Genomic DNA, 20,710 nt, shown 5'->3' with positions numbered 1-20,710 from the left:
GCGCCCGCCCCGCCGGCCCGCCTGCGCTCCCCAGCCACAGCGAGGCGGCCGAGCCCCCGCCTTGCCCGCCAAGGGGCTGCCGCGTGCCCTCGACCCTTCTCCGCCGTGCGTTCTTGGCCGGGCCGCAACCTGCCTGCCGCCCGCCCTGGACGCGTGCCATCCAGCCTTCCTGCTGGCCAGCGCACACCGGCCTTCCTTGCACGAGTCCGTCCCGGGAAGGGTGCTCCGCTGGGGAGGGAGCGGAAGCCCTGCGTGCCCGTCCAGCCCACCCCCCGGCGCCCGGCCCGCGCCCCCGACCTCGGCGCCACGGCGCCCGTTCCCGTGGGAAGCCGCTGCCCCGGCCGGAGCCAAGCCCGCCCTGGCGCGCTCCCTGCCTCTCAGCCCGCAGTCCCCGAGCCAGGAGCCGCGCTGCCAAAGGGCCCCTGCTCACCACCACCACCCCGTCAGAGCCGGACCCCGGGAGCGCGGTCGGCCAGAGCGCAGGAGCCAGGCTCACACGCCTTTGGGTCCCTGGGCCTGAGCGCGGGTCTAAGGATGGGATGGCGGGGGGAGGGCGGGTAGGGGGCGGTGGCGGAGGCGCTCGGAGGCGTCGCCCTCCCGCGCTCGCGCTTCCCGCACAGACCGAGCCCGGCGTCCCTTCCCCCGCCCGCTCTCGCACGCCCCACCCCGGCACGGCCGGAAAGCCAGCCCGCCAGAGGGACTTTGGGTCGGGACCCGGCGGTCGCTGAGAGGCACGTCTGCGCGCGGCCGCAGCGACCACGCAGCGCCTGCACCTGACAGGGATCCCGGCGCCGGGCAGACGGCGTCGGCTCCCGGCGCCCTCACGCGACACCGACAGGGTCGCGGCGGCCGTGGTCGGCGCAGAAGGCGCGGGACGGGCCGCGTGGGCCCGCGTCCCGTCGCCCCGGGCTCCCTCCGAGAGCGCCGCGCCCCGGGGTCCTGCACGTGCCCGGATCCTGTCTTACAGGTCGCCCGCCCTTCGTCTCCCGCTGCAACGGGGCAGAGAGATGCCCACGGGCGAGCAGTGAGCAGCGGCGGGCGGGTGGCGGCCAGCGCCTGAGGGGCAGCGACGGGCGGCGCTGGCCACCGGTGCATGGGTGGTTCAGTGGTAGAATTCTCGCCTGCCACGCGGGAGGCCCGGGTTCGATTCCCGCCCCATGCAGCCCCAGCGTCCCCTTTTGGTCCCACGGTGCGGCCCCAGAGCCCAACTAGGTCTGCCCGCTGAAACGCGCTCGAGGCAGCGCTCCTGCAAACGCTGGCTGGCTACCTGCCGCCCGCTGCCTCTCCCACACAGACGCCCAGGACCCCTCCCCACCTCACCCACAAAAGGCCCTGCTGCCAAGCCTTCGTGGCCCCAAACCCTGCGGGCTCAGCCGCCCGTGCGTCCAGGCACCTTTCTTGTGTTTGCTCGCGTCCTCACCCGGACCCAGCCGAGGGCTCGGGGACTGCACTGGCAGGAATACCCCACCGCTGGCAGCCGCCCGCACCACACTTCATCTTTCACAACGTCCGTCTCCAAGCTCCCTGCCTCACTCTCCCCACACTCCGAGAGAAATCAATCACACTACGTTTGCACAGCCAGGAGCAAGGGAGCTGCCACATCTGGCAAGCATACCTCCCTTTTGCCTGCAGGGTCCCTGGACCACGTCTTGCAGGACGAGTTCCAAAGAAGTCCACCAGCTGCCGGCCCTCGCCCTCGGGCCTGGCCTCGGCAGAAATAGGTTTCCAACAGCAACGCCCTCACCGCCTCAAACACCACCCCTTCCCCCTGAAACCCTCTTGCGCGCCTCACCTCAGCATCAGCCCTGCCCCAAGAGCACCCCCACCTCAGCCTGCAGCCTCACCGTCCCCCTACTCCCCCACATGCACCCATCCCACCCCCAGCTCCCCGCCTCCCCCATCTCCACACACCCCGCCCCCCACGCCCCGTTCCTCCCTGAGCCGTTCCAAATCCCACTCTTGCCAAGGAACCTGCCTTTGCATCTGTCCCACTGGCCTGCCTCCCCCCACCCCCCGCTTCAAGCCACGGCCTGCTCCTTTTTCTGCTTCTTCGAACACAAGTAGAACGGATTCACATTCCTGGGTGAGTCTCAGGTGCCCGGCAAAGTGATTCAGTCCCCTGTTCTTTGCCAGGTGGTCTTCCAGTGTAGGTGAAGGCGAGATACAGATACACTTCTCCTGCTACAGAGGAAAGCTCTGTTGCTCTTCTACTGTAAGCACAGTCTTTCCTATCTCTTGATCCGACTTCAACTTCGTCCCTCCCTGCCTTTCCCCTTGGGTAGCCCTATGTACGTTTTCGGGGTCTCCAGGTCGCTTTCCCCTTTGCGCATAGATTCGTCTGTATTCGTCGTTAAGAGTCCACAGAGCTTTCTCCCGATCCAAGCGACTCACTTCACTGAGCGGACCCTTCTGTGGGTCCGTCTGACCTTGCGGCCCATGGCGATGGCGGCTCCTTCTTGAGGGCTGCGTCATATTCCACGGTACAGATATCCCTCACCTTCTTGTGCCGGCCACGTGCCGACGGGCACTTGGGCGTTTCCCGCGGGTCTCGGCTCCGGCACAGAGGGCTGCGGTGACCCTGGGGGATGCCTGCATCTCTCCCCATTAGGGGTATTTGTCGTCTTTTCCCGACGCGTGCCCAGGGTTGGCTTTCCTGGATCATAATGGAAGCTCTTCTTTTTCCTATTGCTGGACTGATCCTCGACTGACTGACTTCGACGGAGTAGCACTTGTCCTGGAAGCGTAGTTGATCTACAACCTGGTGTGCGTTTCCGCTGTACAGCGTTGGGGTTCAGTCCTGTCTGTGGGTGGGGGGGGGGGGGCTCATGTGTTCAGCTCGTTTCCACTGCGGTGATGACAGCATATGGGATCTCATTCCCTGCGGTATCCCGCGTGTCCTTGTTCCTCCTCCCCTTCCTACGCAGTACTGGTACGGTTGATCCGTTGAGCCCGGCTCCTCAATCATCCCTCGGTCCCTGACTGCGCCCTTGGGAAGCCCCAAGCGGCTTTCCTGTGTCTGAGAGTCTGTGGCTGGTTGGCCCAGGGATTCATTTGTACAACACTTTAGAGTCCACCCATCCGTGACCTTGTCTGTTTGACTTCCCTCACCAAGGATAATATTCTGCAGCTCCAGCCGCCGTTGCTGCCAGTGACACTATCTGCCTCTTGTGGACGGCTCGGTGACATCCCATTCTCTCCCTTTCTCTGATACTGCATCTTGGTGGCTGAGCCTTTGGGGATGGGCACTAGGGTTTTCTCCACGTCTCGGCTATGGCAAACGGTGCTGCTGTGACTGTGGGGGTTGCATGTGTCTTTCCGAATGAAGAGCTGCGCCTTTCGTGGATATGTACCCAGGGTGGGGTTGGCATAGCTCACCTGTTTTCCGCTGACTTCATTGCCTGCTGAGTTAGTTTTCTTTTGAAAGCTTACTCCGACGTCGTAGTCACGGTTGTTGCGGAAGTACAGTGGATTCCCAATATTGTGCTGGTTTCCGGTGGACCGCAGTGTGATCCTGTTTTGCTTGTGCAGATCTCGAGTGTCATATATGGTTTCAGATTCTTTTCCACTTGAGGTTACTCCAGGGCACTGACGCTGATTCCCTGTGTTGAACTGGATAACCTTGGCGCTTCTCCCTTTAGACAGGGTCCTGCGTATCTGTGCGTTGCAGCTCCCCAGTCATCCCTCCAGCGCTGCCTTTCCGCTTGCGTTACCCTAAGGTGGGTTTCTGCGTGAGTCGGTTTCTCCTGGCAAATAGCTTCGTTTTGTATTATTTTCCATGCTCCACATGCCTCGGTCCAACGCGGTCTGACATTCTCCGCCGAGTGTAAGAGTCTCCAGCTGCATCATTGCTTGTGACAACTGGCAATTCTTGACGTGTTTCTGATGCCTGAGTGATGGCGCCATGCTGCATCGATGCCACCCCTTCTTGGGCCCGCCGTGTGTGGCTGGGCGCTGGGGTTTGCTCCGTGTACGGGCCCTGGCAGGCGGTGCTGCCGAGGCGGTGGCGGTGTCCGGACCCTCAGACCTCCCCGAGGTTTGCCCTCTGCGGGCGTGTGCCCTGGAGGGCTGACTGTGCCCGGTCACATGGGAGCTCTCCTTGGCCCTCATGAAATCACAGCCACCTGCGCTGCCAGCCACCCCCGCCCCATCCCACCCTGAGGCCCCAGCAGTGTCACCCCCGACACTGGACACTCCCTCCCGATGGGTGGTGACTTTGGTCTCTGGGGCGGTACGGTGGGCCCACCCATCTCGGACCGGGTCTGGCCCCCAGCTGGCGCTGGCGCTCCGTTTCTGTCCTTCGCTTGCCTGCGTCCTAGCCTCCGCCCAGAGCCACAGCCCGCCGCCGAGCCTGAGCAGCCTGTGGCACCGAGCACCAGTGTGGCTCGCCCCCGCTCACCCGCCACCCGACCCAAATGGAGTGCTCACCCGCCATCTTCCTCACGCCACAGCCCCGTCACTGTCACGGCCTGCCCTCTGCCTTTCCCGCCAGACTCCAGGCTCGGCCCCACCTCCCCACCCAACATCCCCCTGGAGCTCGGGCTATCCCTCACACGTCCTGCCCTGGCCTGCCCTGCCCTGGCGTTCACCAGTGCGGGCCTCCCTCTGGCTCCGCAGCCCCAGCCCAACCCCCACGCCCACCCCTACCTACCGCAGATCCGTCCCAGCCTCTCACATGTGCCTGGCACGGCTTCGCCGCCGCGCCCATGCTTCTGTAGAGGCCCTGCTCGAGTGGCCTGCCGATCTTTCGGCCAGGTCCCCGAGAGCCCCACGCCGCCCCTTCCCGCCGGCCGTCCATGCAGACGCCCCGACCAAGCACCCCGGGGCCTGCCTCCCAGCTCCCTGCTCGCCGCCGCGCCCTCTGCTCGCGATCGCCCTGCCCGGGTCCCTGATCCACGTGGGGCGCCCACCAGCCATGGCCCCAAGCACCTTCCTCCGATACTCTCCCCCATGCACTCTGACGCCCACAGCCCCGGCAGGGGCCTCGAGGAAACCTCCTTTGGCGACGGCAAGCACACGTCGGGCCACGGGGGCTCCTTTCCCACAGGGCACTCGCCTTTGTGCCATCGCACCCGAGTGTGCCGCCCTCGCCGCACGTTGGTGCCTTTCGTCTGCCGTCCACTTCCCCTCCGAAGGACACAGTCCTTGAACAGACGTGAAACCCTTTGGGGATAGACCAGCCGAGACGGGGCCAAGAGGAGACTGTGCTGGAGGATCACCCTCGCGCAGAGTTCCTAGGGGAAGACGGTGACAGGGTGGGGAGAGGGATGGAGTGGATCCTGGATAGACAGTTTGGAGGGCGCTCTGTGTGTGTGTGTGTGTGTGTGTGTGTGTGCACCCGAGTGCCCACCTTTGGTTACGAGTGGGGGAGGGAGGCCTGGGTAAATCTTGCCTCAGTCCAGTAGGATTGAGAGCTGTGGTCAGGCAAGGGAAACAGCACGATGGTCGGGTTGTCCTCCCTGGCAGGCATCGCTGCCCCCGGGCGACTGAACTGCTACCCATGCCTCCCGGGCGCCGTGGTCCGCCTCCCAGAGCCCACTCAAGACCAGAACCCTCTTGGAGTCGCCAGCGGCACACGGGAGTCACAGCCAGCCCGGGACCTGGCACGCACTGGCCAAGCCGCCCAGAGAGGTGGCTGGCATGAGAGACACGACAAGGCAGGCGGTCCGTGGCCACGGCCCCCACTCCCAGAGGCAGATCCCCCTCGCTCACCTTCGGCTGTGGCCACCGCCCCTGCCGCTGCTGGCCCCCAGCTGGCGACCGCCACAGCCCACGCCCCTACCCCCAGCCCTACCCCCACCCCTACCGCCGCCGGCCCTATCCAAGCCCACCTCCTCACCACCACCCACAGCAGGAGAACCAGCACAAGCCCAGGAGCATCACCGCCACCACCAGGGGCAGCAGCCGCAGCCCCTCAGGAGGGAGGGAGGCGGGGGGTGGGGTTGGGGGGGGGGCTGGTGGATGGGAGGCCTCAGGCGCGTCGTGGTGGAAGCGGCGCGAGGTTGCCACTGCGGCCAAAACCTTTGCCCCGCGGGACGGCGGAGGTGGCCTGAATCGTGCTGGGGCTGGACGGGCAGGGTCCCGGGGGCCTCTGGCGCAGCGCTGAGCAAGCGTAGGCTAAGAAAAGGGTGGCAGGGTGTCCAGCGAGGACGTGGGCAGGTGGCAGGCGGAGAGGAAGAAGAAAGGCTTCCCTGACCGGGAATCGAACCCGGGCCGCGGCGGTGAGAGCGCCGAATCCTAACCACTAGACCACCAGGGAGCGTCGGGGTTCAGCCCTCGCCTGCTCCTGGTGAGCCCCGCGCCTCCATGCCACCCGCCCGTGCCACCTTGCTGCCCACACCCGGCCTTTGCAAGTCCAGCCGCCTGCCCTGCCGTGCCGTCTTGCTTTCAGCACCCTCAAAACACCGCGCGCGCCGCCGGCTTCTCGCACACACGCCAAAAGCCGCCGGCCAGCGGGCTGGCTCCCTGCTCCCACCTCTCTGTCCCCCGAACGCCCTTGCCGGGAGAGCGCTGGAACTCAGCAAAAGGTCGGCCCGCTGCGTTGGCCGGGAATCGAACCCGGGTCAACTGCTTGGAAGGCAGCTATGCTCACCACTATACCACCAACGCTCCACAGCCCGGGCGGCCGCCAGACGCCGGCCCCGGGCTCGCCCCAGCATACTCTCGCCGCCGCCTCCGCATCCCTGCCCCGACGCCCCGTCAGCCGGAGGCTTGCGCCGCCGCCGCCGGCGCTCCCAGCAGCCACGCGGCGCCCCGAGCGCGCCAGCGCCACGCGGTCGCCGGGAATCCACCGGCCGCACCGCCCCAGGGCGGCGCCCCCGCGGCCTTGCGGCCCTCCGGCCCTTCGCTCCCCGCCGCGGCCCGCCAACGCCTCCCCGCCCTCACCCCCGGCGGGCAACGCGGGGCACGCAGCTTCCAGCACCCAGCTGGCCAAAGCGCTACTCCACCGGGCGCTGAGCGAGGCCACTTCCCACGACGACAAGGGGACACGGGACCCACCTGCCTGCACGCGGCGGGGCCGTCGCGAGCCTACGAGCCCACTCAGGCAGCCACTGGGGGTCGGCGCGTGGGCGGGCGGCCGGCCGGCCGCCAGATCCGGCTATGGTCGGGCAAGGCCGTGGGGTCGCCAAGGAGGCCCTCGCTCCGCCGTGGCGACCGTGCGCCCGCCGACGACAAAGGGCTCAGGCTGGAGCGCTGCACGGGCAGAGGGGGTCGCCGGGAGCTAGGCCGGGCACCGCCGTCGGCGGCGCCCTGGCGCCTCGCCCAAAGACGTCGGGAGGAGGCGAAGGGCCCTCCGGGGCCTGGCGGCAGGACAGAGAGCGACCGCGGCCACCAAAAAGGGTGTGTTGCCTCCCCGTCGGGGAATCGAACCCCGGTCTCCCGCGTGACAGGCGGGGATACTCACCACTATACTAACGAGGACGGCGGCGACCGTCCTGCCGCCCGGCCGCCCTCGGGCTCTCGGGCTGCCTGCCCACGCCTCCCCTTGCCCAGCACGTGCCGCCGGCCACCACGGGTCCCGACCCAACCGCGCACCAGACCAACCGCCTCGGTCACAGCGGCAGCCCGCCACCCCGACAGGGACCCGGACCCCCGGGGCACTGGACCCTCCCCAGCGCGCCGCCTCTTGCCTCCAACGCGGGCGTTCCGCCGGGAGAAGGGGGCGCGAGAAGGCAAGCGGGGCTGCGACGACACGGTGGGCGCGCGCCGGCCGGCGTCGGGCCAGGACAGGCGCGGGTGGGGAGGGGCCGGCCCGCCCAGGGCCCTCTGGGTCCGCGGCGCGAGCGGCGGCGGAGCCAGGCGCCTCGGCCGGCCGCCGCGCGCCGGCTCCGTCGACCCCCACTCCGGACGCCCGCCCGCCTGCCTGCCTGCCTGCCTGCCTGGCGTGGCGCCGCCCGCGGCCCGCCAAGGGCGCCGGTGCTCGCGCCGCGTCGGGTCCCAGCCAGGCGAGCGGCCACGCGCCCAGCCAGGCCCGCCGTCAGGATGGCCGAGCGGTCTAAGGCGCTGCGTTCAGGTCGCAGTCTCCCCTGGAGGCGTGGGTTCGAATCCCACTCCTGACAAGCCAGCCTTTTGGCCCGCCGGACAAACGCACCCGTCCTCCGCGCGCCACTGCCTTTCTCCACACACGCCCTCCCGCCGCCACCTGCACCCCCACAGAAGGCACCTTCAGTCCTTCTCAGCGCATCTTTCCTCGCCAGCTGGCTGCAGCTGCAGCTGCTGCTTTTCCTGCCTCCCTGCCTCCCCCTGGCCCACACTCGCCCACCCTCCCACTTCCACTCCCACAGCCCCGCCGCGCCCCGCCCCCGGCCGCGCCGAAGCACGCAGCCCCGCGGCGGGTGGCAAGCCCTCCTCCCTTCGCCGGCGCTCCGACTTCTGCCCGGGGAACGGCCTACTCGCCCTCGCAGCCTTGCTTCCACGGCTGCCCCCGCCAGCTCTCCCGCCAGGCCGGCACCCCGTCCTCCGCGCCCGCCCCGCCGGCCCGCCTGCGCTCCCCAGCCACAGCGAGGCGGCCGAGCCCCCGCCTTGCCCGCCAAGGGGCTGCCGCGTGCCCTCGACCCTTCTCCGCCGTGCGTTCTTGGCCGGGCCGCAACCTGCCTGCCGCCCGCCCTGGACGCGTGCCATCCAGCCTTCCTGCTGGCCAGCGCACACCGGCCTTCCTTGCACGAGTCCGTCCCGGGAAGGGTGCTCCGCTGGGGAGGGAGCGGAAGCCCTGCGTGCCCGTCCAGCCCACCCCCCGGCGCCCGGCCCGCGCCCCCGACCTCGGCGCCACGGCGCCCGTTCCCGTGGGAAGCCGCTGCCCCGGCCGGAGCCAAGCCCGCCCTGGCGCGCTCCCTGCCTCTCAGCCCGCAGTCCCCGAGCCAGGAGCCGCGCTGCCAAAGGGCCCCTGCTCACCACCACCACCCCGTCAGAGCCGGACCCCGGGAGCGCGGTCGGCCAGAGCGCAGGAGCCAGGCTCACACGCCTTTGGGTCCCTGGGCCTGAGCGCGGGTCTAAGGATGGGATGGCGGGGGGAGGGCGGGTAGGGGGCGGTGGCGGAGGCGCTCGGAGGCGTCGCCCTCCCGCGCTCGCGCTTCCCGCACAGACCGAGCCCGGCGTCCCTTCCCCCGCCCGCTCTCGCACGCCCCACCCCGGCACGGCCGGAAAGCCAGCCCGCCAGAGGGACTTTGGGTCGGGACCCGGCGGTCGCTGAGAGGCACGTCTGCGCGCGGCCGCAGCGACCACGCAGCGCCTGCACCTGACAGGGATCCCGGCGCCGGGCAGACGGCGTCGGCTCCCGGCGCCCTCACGCGACACCGACAGGGTCGCGGCGGCCGTGGTCGGCGCAGAAGGCGCGGGACGGGCCGCGTGGGCCCGCGTCCCGTCGCCCCGGGCTCCCTCCGAGAGCGGCGCGCCCCGGGGTCCTGCACGTGCCCGGATCCTGTCTTACAGGTCGCCTGCCCGTCGTCTCCCGCTGCAACGGGGCAGAGAGATGCCCACGGGCGAGCAGTGAGCAGCGGCGGGCGGGTGGCGGCCAGCGCCTGAGGGGCAGCGACGGGCGGCGCTGGCCACCGGTGCATGGGTGGTTCAGTGGTAGAATTCTCGCCTGCCACGCGGGAGGCCCGGGTTCGATTCCCGCCCCATGCAGCCCCAGCGTCCCCTTTTGGTCCCACGGTGCGGCCCCAGAGCCCAACTAGGTCTGCCCGCTGAAACGCGCTCGAGGCAGCGCTCCTGCAAACGCTGGCTGGCTACCTGCCGCCCGCTGCCTCTCCCACACAGACGCCCAGGACCCCTCCCCACCTCACCCACAAAAGGCCCTGCTGCCAAGCCTTCGTGGCCCCAAACCCTGCGGGCTCAGCCGCCCGTGCGTCCAGGCACCTTTCTTGTGTTTGCTCGCGTCCTCACCCGGACCCAGCCGAGGGCTCGGGGACTGCACTGGCAGGAATACCCCACCGCTGGCAGCCGCCCGCACCACACTTCATCTTTCACAACGTCCGTCTCCAAGCTCCCTGCCTCACTCTCCCCACACTCCGAGAGAAATCAATCACACTACGTTTGCACAGCCAGGAGCAAGGGAGCTGCCACATCTGGCAAGCATACCTCCCTTTTGCCTGCAGGGTCCCTGGACCACGTCTTGCAGGACGAGTTCCAAAGAAGTCCACCAGCTGCCGGCCCTCGCCCTCGGGCCTGGCCTCGGCAGAAATAGGTTTCCAACAGCAACGCCCTCACCGCCTCAAACACCACCCCTTCCCCCTGAAACCCTCTTGCGCGCCTCACCTCAGCATCAGCCCTGCCCCAAGAGCACCCCCACCTCAGCCTGCAGCCTCACCGTCCCCCTACTCCCCCACATGCACCCATCCCACCCCCAGCTCCCCGCCTCCCCCATCTCCACACACCCCGCCCCCCACGCCCCGTTCCTCCCTGAGCCGTTCCAAATCCCACTCTTGCCAAGGAACCTGCCTTTGCATCTGTCCCACTGGCCTGCCTCCCCCCACCCCCCGCTTCAAGCCACGGCCTGCTCCTTTTTCTGCTTCTTCGAACACAAGTAGAACGGATTCACATTCCTGGGTGAGTCTCAGGTGCCCGGCAAAGTGATTCAGTCCCCTGTTCTTTGCCAGGTGGTCTTCCAGTGTAGGTGAAGGCGAGATACAGATACACTTCTCCTGCTACAGAGGAAAGCTCTGTTGCTCTTCTACTGTAAGCACAGTCTTTCCTATCTCTTGATCCGACTTCAACTTCGTCCCTCCCTGCCTTTCCCCTTGGGTAGCCCTATGTACGTTTTCGGGGTCTCCAGGTCGCTTTCCCCTTTGCGCATAGATTCGTCTGTATTCGTCGTTAAGAGTCCACAGAGCTTTCTCCCGATCCAAGCGACTCACTTCACTGAGCGGACCCTTCTGTGGGTCCGTCTGACCTTGCGGCCCATGGCGATGGCGGCTCCTTCTTGAGGGCTGCGTCATATTCCACGGTACAGATATCCCTCACCTTCTTGTGCCGGCCACGTGCCGACGGGCACTTGGGCGTTTCCCGCGGGTCTCGGCTCCGGCACAGAGGGCTGCGGTGACCCTGGGGGATGCCTGCATCTCTCCCCATTAGGGGTATTTGTCGTCTTTTCCCGACGCGTGCCCAGGGTTGGCTTTCCTGGATCATAATGGAAGCTCTTCTTTTTCCTATTGCTGGACTGATCCTCGACTGACTGACTTCGACGGAGTAGCACTTGTCCTGGAAGCGTAGTTGATCTACAACCTGGTGTGCGTTTCCGCTGTACAGCGTTGGGGTTCAGTCCTGTCTGTGGGTGGGTGGGGGGGGGCTCATGTGTTCAGCTCGTTTCCATTGCGGGTGATGACAGCATATGGGATCTCATTCCCTGCGGTATCCCGCGTGTCCTTGTTCCTCCTCCCCTTCCTACGCAGTACTGGTACGGTTGATCCGTTGAGCCCGGCTCCTCAATCATCCCTCGGTCCCTGACTGCGCCCTTGGGAAGCCCCAAGCGGCTTTCCTGTGTCTGAGAGTCTGTGGCTGGTTGGCCCAGGGATTCATTTGTACAACACTTTAGAGTCCACCCATCCGTGACCTTGTCTGTTTGACTTCCCTCACCAAGGATAATATTCTGCAGCTCCAGCCGCCGTTGCTGCCAGTGACACTATCTGCCTCTTGTGGACGGCTCGGTGACATCCCATTCTCTCCCTTTCTCTGATACTGCATCTTGGTGGCTGAGCCTTTGGGGATGGGCACTAGGGTTTTCTCCACGTCTCGGCTATGGCAAACGGTGCTGCTGTGACTGTGGGGGTTGCATGTGTCTTTCCGAATGAAGAGCTGCGCCTTTCGTGGATATGTACCCAGGGTGGGGTTGGCATAGCTCACCTGTTTTCCGCTGACTTCATTGCCTGCTGAGTTAGTTTTCTTTTGAAAGCTTACTCCGACGTCGTAGTCACGGTTGTTGCGGAAGTACAGTGGATTCCCAATATTGTGCTGGTTTCCGGTGGACCGCAGTGTGATCCTGTTTTGCTTGTGCAGATCTCGAGTGTCATATATGGTTTCAGATTCTTTTCCACTTGAGGTTACTCCAGGGCACTGACGCTGATTCCCTGTGTTGAACTGGATAACCTTGGCGCTTCTCCCTTTAGACAGGGTCCTGCGTATCTGTGCGTTGCAGCTCCCCAGTCATCCCTCCAGCGCTGCCTTTCCGCTTGCGTTACCCTAAGGTGGGTTTCTGCGTGAGTCGGTTTCTCCTGGCAAATAGCTTCGTTTTGTATTATTTTCCATGCTCCACATGCCTCGGTCCAACGCGGTCTGACATTCTCCGCCGAGTGTAAGAGTCTCCAGCTGCATCATTGCTTGTGACAACTGGCAATTCTTGACGTGTTTCTGATGCCTGAGTGATGGCGCCATGCTGCATCGATGCCACCCCTTCTTGGGCCCGCCGTGTGTGGCTGGGCGCTGGGGTTTGCTCCGTGTACGGGCCCTGGCAGGCGGTGCTGCCGAGGCGGTGGCGGTGTCCGGACCCTCAGACCTCCCCGAGGTTTGCCCTCTGCGGGCGTGTGCCCTGGAGGGCTGACTGTGCCCGGTCACATGGGAGCTCTCCTTGGCCCTCATGAAATCACAGCCACCTGCGCTGCCAGCCACCCCCGCCCCATCCCACCCTGAGGCCCCAGCAGTGTCACCCCCGACACTGGACACTCCCTCCCGATGGGTGGTGACTTTGGTCTCTGGGGCGGTACGGTGGGCCCACCCATCTCGGACCGGGTCTGGCCCCCAGCTGGCGCTGGCGCTCCGTTTCTGTCCTTCGCTTGCCTGCGTCCTAGCCTCCGCCCAGAGCCACAGCCCGCCGCCGAGCCTGAGCAGCCTGTGGCACCGAGCACCAGTGTGGCTCGCCCCCGCTCACCCGCCACCCGACCCAAATGGAGTGCTCACCCGCCATCTTCCTCACGCCACAGCCCCGTCACTGTCACGGCCTGCCCTCTGCCTTTCCCGCCAGACTCCAGGCTCGGCCCCACCTCCCCACCCAACATCCCCCTGGAGCTCGGGCTATCCCTCACACGTCCTGCCCTGGCCTGCCCTGCCCTGGCGTTCACCAGTGCGGGCCTCCCTCTGGCTCCGCAGCCCCAGCCCAACCCCCACGCCCACCCCTACCTACCGCAGATCCGTCCCAGCCTCTCACATGTGCCTGGCACGGCTTCGCCGCCGCGCCCATGCTTCTGTAGAGGCCCTGCTCGAGTGGCCTGCCGATCTTTCGGCCAGGTCCCCGAGAGCCCCACGCCGCCCCTTCCCGCCGGCCGTCCATGCAGACGCCCCGACCAAGCACCCCGGGGCCTGCCTCCCAGCTCCCTGCTCGCCGCCGCGCCCTCTGCTCGCGATCGCCCTGCCCGGGTCCCTGATCCACGTGGGGCGCCCACCAGCCATGGCCCCAAGCACCTTCCTCCGATACTCTCCCCCATGCACTCTGACGCCCACAGCCCCGGCAGGGGCCTCGAGGAAACCTCCTTTGGCGACGGCAAGCACACGTCGGGCCACGGGGGCTCCTTTCCCACAGGGCACTCGCCTTTGTGCCATCGCACCCGAGTGTGCCGCCCTCGCCGCACGTTGGTGCCTTTCGTCTGCCGTCCACTTCCCCTCCGAAGGACACAGTCCTTGAACAGACGTGAAACCCTTTGGGGATAGACCAGCCGAGACGGGGCCAAGAGGAGACTGTGCTGGAGGATCACCCTCGCGCAGAGTTCCTAGGGGAAGACGGTGACAGGGTGGGGAGAGGGATGGAGTGGATCCTGGATAGACAGTTTGGAGGGCGCTCTGTGTGTGTGTGTGTGTGTGTGTGTGTGTGCACCCGAGTGCCCACCTTTGGTTACGAGTGGGGGAGGGAGGCCTGGGTAAATCTTGCCTCAGTCCAGTAGGATTGAGAGCTGTGGTCAGGCAAGGGAAACAGCACGATGGTCGGGTTGTCCTCCCTGGCAGGCATCGCTGCCCCCGGGCGACTGAACTGCTACCCATGCCTCCCGGGCGCCGTGGTCCGCCTCCCAGAGCCCACTCAAGACCAGAACCCTCTTGGAGTCGCCAGCGGCACACGGGAGTCACAGCCAGCCCGGGACCTGGCACGCACTGGCCAAGCCGCCCAGAGAGGTGGCTGGCATGAGAGACACGACAAGGCAGGCGGTCCGTGGCCACGGCCCCCACTCCCAGAGGCAGATCCCCCTCGCTCACCTTCGGCTGTGGCCACCGCCCCTGCCGCTGCTGGCCCCCAGCTGGCGACCGCCACAGCCCACGCCCCTACCCCCAGCCCTACCCCCACCCCTACCGCCGCCGGCCCTATCCAAGCCCACCTCCTCACCACCACCCACAGCAGGAGAACCAGCACAAGCCCAGGAGCATCACCGCCACCACCAGGGGCAGCAGCCGCAGCCCCTCAGGAGGGAGGGAGGCGGGGGGTGGGGTTGGGGGGGGGCTGGTGGATGGGAGGCCTCAGGCGCGTCGTGGTGGAAGCGGCGCGAGGTTGCCACTGCGGCCAAAACCTTTGCCCCGCGGGACGGCGGAGGTGGCCTGAATCGTGCTGGGGCTGGACGGGCAGGGTCCCGGGGGCCTCTGGCGCAGCGCTGAGCAAGCGTAGGCTAAGAAAAGGGTGGCAGGGTGTCCAGCGAGGACGTGGGCAGGTGGCAGGCGGAGAGGAAGAAGAAAGGCTTCCCTGACCGGGAATCGAACCCAGGCCGCGGCGGTGAGAGCGCCGAATCCTAACCACTAGACCACCAGGGAGCGTCGGGGTTCAGCCCTCGCCTGCTCCTGGTGAGCCCCGCGCCTCCATGCCACCCGCCCGTGCCACCTTGCTGCCCACACCCGGCCTTTGCAAGTCCAGCCGCCTGCCCTGCCGTGCCGTCTTGCTTTCAGCACCCTCAAAACACCGCGCGCGCCGCCGGCTTCTCGCACACACGCCAAAAGCCGCCGGCCAGCGGGCTGGCTCCCTGCTCCCACCTCTCTGTCCCCCGAACGCCCCTGCCGGGAGAGCGCTGGAACTCAGCAAAAGGTCGGCCCGCTGCGTTGGCCGGGAATCGAACCCGGGTCAACTGCTTGGAAGGCAGCTATGCTCACCACTATACCACCAACGCTCCACAGCCCGGGCGGCCGCCAGACGCCGGCCCCGGGCTCGCCCCAGCATACTCTCGCCGCCGCCTCCGCATCCCTGCCCCGACGCCCCGTCAGCCGGAGGCTTGCGCCGCCGCCGCCGGCGCTCCCAGCAGCCACGCGGCGCCCCGAGCGCGCCAGCGCCACGCGGTCGCCGGGAATCCACCGGCCGCACCGCCCCAGGGCGGCGCCCCCGCGGCCTTGCGGCCCTCCGGCCCTTCGCTCCCCGCCGCGGCCCGCCAACGCCTCCCCGCCCTCACCCCCGGCGGGCAACGCGGGGCACGCAGCTTCCAGCACCCAGCTGGCCAAAGCGCTACTCCACCGGGCGCTGGGCGAGGCCACTTCCCACGACAAGGGGACACGGGACCCACCTGCCTGCACGCGGCGGGGCCGTCGCGAGCCTACGAGCCCACTCAGGCAGCCACTGGGGGTCGGCGCGTGGGCGGGCGGCCGGCCGGCCGCCAGATCCGGCTATGGTCGGGCAAGGCCGTGGGGTCGCCAAGGAGGCCCTCGCTCCGCCGTGGCGACCGTGCGCCCGCCGACGACAAAGGGCTCAGGCTGGAGCGCTGCACGGGCAGAGGGGGTCGCCGGGAGCTAGGCCGGGCACCGCCGTCGGCGGCGCCCTGGCGCCTCGCCCAAAGACGTCGGGAGGAGGCGAAGGGCCCTCCGGGGCCTGGCGGCAGGACAGAGAGCGACCGCGGCCACCAAAAAGGGTGTGTTGCCTCCCCGTCGGGGAATCGAACCCCGGTCTCCCGCGTGACAGGCGGGGATACTCACCACTATACTAACGAGGACGGCGGCGACCGTCCTGCCGCCCGGCCGCCCTCGGGCTCTCGGGCTGCCTGCCCACGCCTCCCCTTGCCCAGCACGGGCCGCCGGCCACCACGGGTCCCGACCCAACCGCGCACCAGACCAACCGCCTCGGTCACAGCGGCAGCCCGCCACCCCGACAGGGACCCGGACCCCCGGGGCACTGGACCCTCCCCAGCGCGCCGCCTCTTGCCTCCAACGCGGGCGTTCCGCCGGGAGAAGGGGGCGCGAGAAGGCAAGCGGGGCTGCGACGACACGGTGGGCGCGCGCCGGCCGGCGTCGGGCCAGGACAGGCGCGGGTGGGGAGGGGCCGGCCCGCCCAGGGCCCTCTGGGTCCGCGGCGCGAGCGGCGGCGGAGCCAGGCGCCTCGGCCGGCCGCCGCGCGCCGGCTCCGTCGACCCCCACTCCGGACGCCCGCCCGCCTGCCTGCCTGCCTGCCTGCCTGGCGTGGCGCCGCCCGCGGCCCGCCAAGGGCGCCGGTGCTCGCGCCGCGTCGGGTCCCAGCCAGGCGAGCGGCCACGCGCCCAGCCAGGCCCGCCGTCAGGATGGCCGAGCGGTCTAAGGCGCTGCGTTCAGGTCGCAGTCTCCCCTGGAGGCGTGGGTTCGAATCCCACTCCTGACAAGCCAGCCTTTTGGCCCGCCGGACAAACGCACCCGTCCTCCGCGCGCCACTGCCTTTCTCCACACACGCCCTCCCGCCGCCACCTGCACCCCCACAGAAGGCACCTTCAGTCCTTCTCAGCGCATCTTTCCTCGCCAGCTGGCTGCAGCTGCAGCTGCTGCTTTTCCTGCCTCCCTGCCTCCCCCTGGCCCACACTCGCCCACCCTCCCACTTCCACTCCCACAGCCCCGCCGCGCCCCGCCCCCGGCCGCGCCGAAGCACGCAGCCCCGCGGCGGGTGGCAAGCCCTCCTCCCTTCGCCGGCGCTCCGACTTCTGCCCGGGGAACGGCCTACTCGCCCTCGCAGCCTTGCTTCCACGGCTGCCCCCGCCAGCTCTCCCGCCAGGCCGGCACCCCGTCCTCCGCGCCCGCCCCGCCGGCCCGCCTGCGCTCCCCAGCCACAGCGAGGCGGCCGAGCCCCCGCCTTGCCCGCCAAGGGGCTGCCGCGTGCCCTCGACCCTTCTCCGCCGTGCGTTCTTGGCCGGGCCGCAACCTGCCTGCCGCCCGCCCTGGACGCGTGCCATCCAGCCTTCCTGCTGGCCAGCGCACACCGGCCTTCCTTGCACGAGTCCGTCCCGGGAAGGGTGCTCCGCTGGGGAGGGAGCGGAAGCCCTGCGTGCCCGTCCAGCCCACCCCCCGGCGCCCGGCCCGCGCCCCCGACCTCGGCGCCACGGCGCCCGTTCCCGTGGGAAGCCGCTGCCCCGGCCGGAGCCAAGCCCGCCCTGGCGCGCTCCCTGCCTCTCAGCCCGCAGTCCCCGAGCCAGGAGCCGCGCTGCCAAAGGGCCCCTGCTCACCACCACCACCCCGTCAGAGCCGGACCCCGGGAGCGCGGTCGGCCAGAGCGCAGGAGCCAGGCTCACACGCCTTTGGGTCCCTGGGCCTGAGCGCGGGTCTAAGGATGGGATGGCGGGGGGAGGGCGGGTAGGGGGCGGTGGCGGAGGCGCTCGGAGGCGTCGCCCTCCCGCGCTCGCGCTTCCCGCACAGACCGAGCCCGGCGTCCCTTCCCCCGCCCGCTCTCGCACGCCCCACCCCGGCACGGCCGGAAAGCCAGCCCGCCAGAGGGACTTTGGGTCGGGACCCGGCGGTCGCTGAGAGGCACGTCTGCGCGCGGCCGCAGCGACCACGCAGCGCCTGCACCTGACAGGGATCCCGGCGCCGGGCAGACGGCGTCGGCTCCCGGCGCCCTCACGCGACACCGACAGGGTCGCGGCGGCCGTGGTCGGCGCAGAAGGCGCGGGACGGGCCGCGTGGGCCCGCGTCCCGTCGCCCCGGGCTCCCTCCGAGAGCGGCGCGCCCCGGGGTCCTGCACGTGCCCGGATCCTGTCTTACAGGTCGCCTGCCCGTCGTCTCCCGCTGCAACGGGGCAGAGAGATGCCCACGGGCGAGCAGTGAGCAGCGGCGGGCGGGTGGCGGCCAGCGCCTGAGGGGCAGCGACGGGCGGCGCTGGCCACCGGTGCATGGGTGGTTCAGTGGTAGAATTCTCGCCTGCCACGCGGGAGGCCCGGGTTCGATTCCCGCCCCATGCAGCCCCAGCGTCCCCTTTTGGTCCCACGGTGCGGCCCCAGAGCCCAACTAGGTCTGCCCGCTGAAACGCGCTCGAGGCAGCGCTCCTGCAAACGCTGGCTGGCTACCTGCCGCCCGCTGCCTCTCCCACACAGACGCCCAGGACCCCTCCCCACCTCACCCACAAAAGGCCCTGCTGCCAAGCCTTCGTGGCCCCAAACCCTGCGGGCTCAGCCGCCCGTGCGTCCAGGCACCTTTCTTGTGTTTGCTCGCGTCCTCACCCGGACCCAGCCGAGGGCTCGGGGACTGCACTGGCAGGAATACCCCACCGCTGGCAGCCGCCCGCACCACACTTCATCTTTCACAACGTCCGTCTCCAAGCTCCCTGCCTCACTCTCCCCACACTCCGAGAGAAATCAATCACACTACGTTTGCACAGCCAGGAGCAAGGGAGCTGCCACATCTGGCAAGCATACCTCCCTTTTGCCTGCAGGGTCCCTGGACCACGTCTTGCAGGACGAGTTCCAAAGAAGTCCACCAGCTGCCGGCCCTCGCCCTCGGGCCTGGCCTCGGCAGAAATAGGTTTCCAACAGCAACGCCCTCACCGCCTCAAACACCACCCCTTCCCCCTGAAACCCTCTTGCGCGCCTCACCTCAGCATCAGCCCTGCCCCAAGAGCACCCCCACCTCAGCCTGCAGCCTCACCGTCCCCCTACTCCCCCACATGCACCCATCCCACCCCCAGCTCCCCGCCTCCCCCATCTCCACACACCCCGCCCCCCACGCCCCGTTCCTCCCTGAGCCGTTCCAAATCCCACTCTTGCCAAGGAACCTGCCTTTGCATCTGTCCCACTGGCCTGCCTCCCCCCACCCCCCGCTTCAAGCCACGGCCTGCTCCTTTTTCTGCTTCTTCGAACACAAGTAGAACGGATTCACATTCCTGGGTGAGTCTCAGGTGCCCGGCAAAGTGATTCAGTCCCCTGTTCTTTGCCAGGTGGTCTTCCAGTGTAGGTGAAGGTGAGATACAGATACACTTCTCCTGCTACAGAGGAAAGCTCTGTTGCTCTTCTACTGTAAGCACAGTCTTTCCTATCTCTTGATCCGACTTCAACTTCGTCCCTCCCTGCCTTTCCCCTTGGGTAGCCCTATGTACGTTTTCGGGGTCTCCAGGTCGCTTTCCCCTTTGCGCATAGATTCGTCTGTATTCGTCGTTAAGAGTCCACAGAGCTTTCTCCCGATCCAAGCGACTCACTTCACTGAGCGGACCCTTCTGTGGGTCCGTCTGACCTTGCGGCCCATGGCGATGGCGGCTCCTTCTTGAGGGCTGCGTCATATTCCACGGTACAGATATCCCTCACCTTCTTGTGCCGGCCACGTGCCGACGGGCACTTGGGCGTTTCCCGCGGGTCTCGGCTCCGGCACAGAGGGCTGCGGTGACCCTGGGGGATGCCTGCATCTCTCCCCATTAGGGGTATTTGTCGTCTTTTCCCGACGCGTGCCCAGGGTTGGCTTTCCTGGATCATAATGGAAGCTCTTCTTTTTCCTATTGCTGGACTGATCCTCGACTGACTGACTTCGACGGAGTAGCACTTGTCCTGGAAGCGTAGTTGATCTACAACCTGGTGTGCGTTTCCGCTGTACAGCGTTGGGGTTCAGTCCTGTCTGTGGGTGGGTGGGGGGGGGCTCATGTGTTCAGCTCGTTTCCATTGCGGGTGATGACAGCATATGGGATCTCATTCCCTGCGGTATCCCGCGTGTCCTTGTTCCTCCTCCCCTTCCTACGCAGTACTGGTACGGTTGATCCGTTGAGCCCGGCTCCTCAATCATCCCTCGGTCCCTGACTGCGCCCTTGGGAAGCCCCAAGCGGCTTTCCTGTGTCTGAGAGTCTGTGGCTGGTTGGCCCAGGGATTCATTTGTACAACACTTTAGAGTCCACCCATCCGTGACCTTGTCTGTTTGACTTCCCTCACCAAGGATAATATTCTGCAGCTCCAGCCGCCGTTGCTGCCAGTGACACTATCTGCCTCTTGTGGACGGCTCGGTGACATCCCATTCTCTCCCTTTCTCTGATACTGCATCTTGGTGGCTGAGCCTTTGGGGATGGGCACTAGGGTTTTCTCCACGTCTCGGCTATGGCAAACGGTGCTGCTGTGACTGTGGGGGTTGCATGTGTCTTTCCGAATGAAGAGCTGCGCCTTTCGTGGATATGTACCCAGGGTGGGGTTGGCATAGCTCACCTGTTTTCCGCTGACTTCATTGCCTGCTGAGTTAGTTTTCTTTTGAAAGCTTACTCCGACGTCGTAGTCACGGTTGTTGCGGAAGTACAGTGGATTCCCAATATTGTGCTGGTTTCCGGTGGACCGCAGTGTGATCCTGTTTTGCTTGTGCAGATCTCGAGTGTCATATATGGTTTCAGATTCTTTTCCACTTGAGGTTACTCCAGGGCACTGACGCTGATTCCCTGTGTTGAACTGGATAACCTTGGCGCTTCTCCCTTTAGACAGGGTCCTGCGTATCTGTGCGTTGCAGCTCCCCAGTCATCCCTCCAGCGCTGCCTTTCCGCTTGCGTTACCCTAAGGTGGGTTTCTGCGTGAGTCGGTTTCTCCTGGCAAATAGCTTCGTTTTGTATTATTTTCCATGCTCCACATGCCTCGGT

The 20,710-nt window shown here is 67.3% G+C and overlaps 11 non-coding genes across 11 annotated transcripts; 5 read left to right on the top strand and 6 right to left on the bottom strand.

The window, feature by feature from the left end:
• The first annotated feature begins 1,091 nt into the window (after nucleotides 1–1,091).
• On the top strand, nucleotides 1,092–1,162 carry TRNAG-GCC (transfer RNA glycine (anticodon GCC)). Its single transcript has one exon. It is a non-coding gene; the product is annotated as a tRNA-Gly (tRNA).
• A 5,022-nt stretch (nucleotides 1,163–6,184) lies between these two features.
• TRNAE-CUC (transfer RNA glutamic acid (anticodon CUC)) lies at nucleotides 6,185–6,256 on the bottom strand. The gene has a single exon. It is a non-coding gene; the product is annotated as a tRNA-Glu (tRNA).
• A 278-nt stretch (nucleotides 6,257–6,534) lies between these two features.
• TRNAG-UCC (transfer RNA glycine (anticodon UCC)) lies at nucleotides 6,535–6,606 on the bottom strand. Its single transcript has one exon. It is a non-coding gene; the product is annotated as a tRNA-Gly (tRNA).
• A 741-nt stretch (nucleotides 6,607–7,347) lies between these two features.
• TRNAD-GUC (transfer RNA aspartic acid (anticodon GUC)) lies at nucleotides 7,348–7,419 on the bottom strand. The gene has a single exon. It is a non-coding gene; the product is annotated as a tRNA-Asp (tRNA).
• A 555-nt stretch (nucleotides 7,420–7,974) lies between these two features.
• TRNAL-CAG (transfer RNA leucine (anticodon CAG)) lies at nucleotides 7,975–8,057 on the top strand. Its single transcript has one exon. It is a non-coding gene; the product is annotated as a tRNA-Leu (tRNA).
• A 1,493-nt stretch (nucleotides 8,058–9,550) lies between these two features.
• TRNAG-GCC (transfer RNA glycine (anticodon GCC)) lies at nucleotides 9,551–9,621 on the top strand. The gene has a single exon. It is a non-coding gene; the product is annotated as a tRNA-Gly (tRNA).
• Nucleotides 9,622–14,643: 5,022 nt separating this feature from the next.
• TRNAE-CUC (transfer RNA glutamic acid (anticodon CUC)) lies at nucleotides 14,644–14,715 on the bottom strand. The gene has a single exon. It is a non-coding gene; the product is annotated as a tRNA-Glu (tRNA).
• A 278-nt stretch (nucleotides 14,716–14,993) lies between these two features.
• On the bottom strand, nucleotides 14,994–15,065 carry TRNAG-UCC (transfer RNA glycine (anticodon UCC)). Its single transcript has one exon. It is a non-coding gene; the product is annotated as a tRNA-Gly (tRNA).
• A 738-nt stretch (nucleotides 15,066–15,803) lies between these two features.
• TRNAD-GUC (transfer RNA aspartic acid (anticodon GUC)) lies at nucleotides 15,804–15,875 on the bottom strand. The gene has a single exon. It is a non-coding gene; the product is annotated as a tRNA-Asp (tRNA).
• Nucleotides 15,876–16,430: 555 nt separating this feature from the next.
• TRNAL-CAG (transfer RNA leucine (anticodon CAG)) lies at nucleotides 16,431–16,513 on the top strand. Its single transcript has one exon. It is a non-coding gene; the product is annotated as a tRNA-Leu (tRNA).
• A 1,493-nt stretch (nucleotides 16,514–18,006) lies between these two features.
• TRNAG-GCC (transfer RNA glycine (anticodon GCC)) lies at nucleotides 18,007–18,077 on the top strand. The gene has a single exon. It is a non-coding gene; the product is annotated as a tRNA-Gly (tRNA).
• The last annotated feature ends 2,633 nt before the right edge of the window (nucleotides 18,078–20,710 follow it).

Source organism: Ovis canadensis, chromosome 1 (genome assembly GCF_042477335.2).
Source record: "Ovis canadensis isolate MfBH-ARS-UI-01 breed Bighorn chromosome 1, ARS-UI_OviCan_v2, whole genome shotgun sequence".
Taxonomy (NCBI): domain Eukaryota; kingdom Metazoa; phylum Chordata; class Mammalia; order Artiodactyla; family Bovidae; genus Ovis; species Ovis canadensis.
This window is presented reverse-complemented; position numbering and strand designations above follow the sequence as displayed.